General features: G+C 41.7%; 1 protein-coding gene and 1 long non-coding RNA gene across 2 annotated transcripts in view; one reads left to right on the top strand and one right to left on the bottom strand.

Moving 5' to 3' along the window:
- LOC137971331 (tetratricopeptide repeat protein 28-like) overlaps positions 1 to 2,500 on the top strand; it is a 162,608-nt gene that overhangs the window by 42,271 nt on the left and 117,837 nt on the right. The window lies entirely within an intron of this gene.
- Positions 4 to 2,500, bottom strand: part of LOC137969806 (uncharacterized) — a 10,516-nt gene continuing 8,019 nt past the window's right edge. The window contains exons 2-3 of the long non-coding RNA XR_011116725.1: positions 2,462 to 2,500; positions 4 to 189 (exon numbers count right to left, since the gene is read on the bottom strand). The exon at positions 2,462 to 2,500 is cut by the window's right edge and continues 142 nt beyond it. This is a non-coding gene — a long non-coding RNA (uncharacterized lncRNA). The remainder of the gene's footprint in view (positions 190 to 2,461) is intronic.

Here is a 2,500-nt window from a genome sequence, read left to right as displayed (position 1 = left end):
TAATAATCCTGTCACACTCAAGGCGTCCTCCCTCAGCCGGTCGCGGCAGCTGAACGACAGTTCCTTCTCCCATGCTGTTGCCATTATCAGATCCTCTGCTACTGTTACTACCTTTTGCTGATAGTTTCTGATGAGGTTTCGTATCATCTGTATGCACTGGGCGATCTCTAGAACCCACAGGAACCAGTGCTGTGACAAAATTTAATGCAATGTAATACAATCTTAGCATTAAAATCTCTGCACTGCTACAGTAAAACCACCTAAAAGTATTAAAGAGTGATTTTAAAAAGTTTTTAAAAGTGCAAAGTAAGCAGTGGCAAAATGAGAGCTACCTACCATTTTGTACAAAACTCGTTGGGAAAATGTGGCATTCTGATTTGCCAGTGATTAAGATTAAATTCTTCCTGCTTCCCCAGCTCCCCCCACATTCCAATGTTTGTTAAAAAAACGGCCAAAGGCTTGCACAGTATTTTGCCTCATTATTACAACATTGGTAATAAGGGGGAAGAGGGGTAAGGACGGATATACTTTGTGAGTGCATGTCAAATGATGCCAAAGCTAGAATTTTTCCCAAGAGTTTTGTCTAAGATTGAAGGTGTAGGGGGGGAAGGCCACCATGGAAACTACTGTACTCTGAGCCTCGCTGTGCCAATGCCTTGCCAATGTCTTGCCAATGTCTTGCCCCTACCGCAGAGACCCTCTCCTGTATCCCAGTTCGAATTTACAGTACAGAACCATGCAAAAGTAAGTTGACAGTCTCGACTCGATCATCACGAGAATTGAGGATCAAAAATCAATTCGAGAATCGAGACTTGATTCACTCGAAATCAAACTAGATCCTCGACACTTGATTCTCACAAAATCACGGACGGGAAACCTTGTCAGTTATTCATAATCAATTCAGCTTTCGCGAAAGCATTACTCCTCGATCAATCTCGTACCCAGAGTCCTCGGGCTTTTTGGCCAGCGGGTGAGCGCCCGGAGAGACTCTGGGATAATCGATTTGAACTATATTTTTGATTGGCCGCTTGCGAAACAATGGCAGTCCGACAGGAAGTCGGTAAGTAATTCGGAAGCCCCAGAATTTGGAGGGAGATTCAAAATCTAAAACAAGTTTCAGTGCTGATTGATTTTTTCTACCTCAGAAATATATAAATCACAAAAATAATAAAACGACGAGCTTTGAATTATGTCATATACCGCACGGGAATTTTCCCACGCTGCTAAAACTGCTAAAAAGTGATTACTGTTGCTGTTGCAAAAGTACCGTAGGAAAACATTACATCAGTCTCTTTGAGGAGAAATCCGTGGAATAAGGTCTTGTCGAAGCCATTCAGAATTACGGAAACATCAAATTGTAAAAGAAGAGGACATTTGTGTCGTTTCCACAAAAAAAAATTGTCGATCGTTTTGCTTGCACGATGGCATTCTCATTGCATTCTGTCAGGGGCACCCAACGTCAATTGTCGGAAAATATCTGTTCGGAAGACGATTTGAGATCTAGACTTTTCGGAACATTTGTTGTAAAATTCCTTGCTTGCCTGCCTGTCCTAGGATTTTCGAACATCTAAAACATGGCATAATTGCCCATTTCTAACGGATTTTTACCCTAAAAAGGTCACCTAGAATTTTCGGGAGCCTTTTCCCTGGCTGAAATTTTCGAAAAGGTAAGTTTTGATCCCTATAATTTTCGCATCACTAGACTTTCAGCTAGGGAATCCGAACAGATGAAAAACTTTTAGGGGATAAAAATATGCCTATATCTGTCGTTTAAATACTAAAATACGTTTAACAATGCTATGTTTAAGTGGTTTTGAACTATATTCTCGTTGGGTGCCCCTGTTCTGTACGGTGGAATGTACGCTGAAACACCAAAAATACACTCACCGAAAGCGTCAGAGGTTTCATCTTCACTTGCTCTTACAGCAAGCCAATGATCATTTCTCCAGTTTTTTTGTGTGCAAGGCTAAAATTCTTGTTTCTCAAACACTTTCATCCCGCCATTTCTACCGTTAACGGTTTTCTCTTTTCTGCTTCCGTTTAAACTCAACCATACGTCATAAGACCGGAACCCACGTTTTCTGGGAAAATGGAGTCGATTATCCCAGAGTCTCTCCGGGCGCTCACCCGCTGGCCAAAAAGCCCGAGGACTCTGGGTACGAGATTGCTCCTCGATGAAATCACAACAGGAACTGCTTGATTCTCGACTGCCGTTCCTCGATCCTCGCGGGACTCGGGACTCGAAAGAGGTTGCACAGTACTGTAATTTCACGGTAGACACTGATCGGGAATTATTTTGTTCCTGGTCAGAATGACATCATTTCATAAACTAGACAGGGTAACAATGACACCAGCAAACACCTATAACTAAGTACTATTATTTATTACCCAGATAACAACATTTGGAAGTATTATTAGAAGGTTGTTTGGGTTGATTCTTGATTAGAAGAGTTTGACTAACCTGTCTGAATTTCAGCCACTTCAAAATGATTCACACGAT

This window comes from Montipora foliosa, chromosome 9 (assembly GCF_036669935.1).
Source record: "Montipora foliosa isolate CH-2021 chromosome 9, ASM3666993v2, whole genome shotgun sequence".
NCBI classification, from domain to species: Eukaryota; Metazoa; Cnidaria; class Anthozoa; order Scleractinia; family Acroporidae; genus Montipora; species Montipora foliosa.
This window is presented reverse-complemented; position numbering and strand designations above follow the sequence as displayed.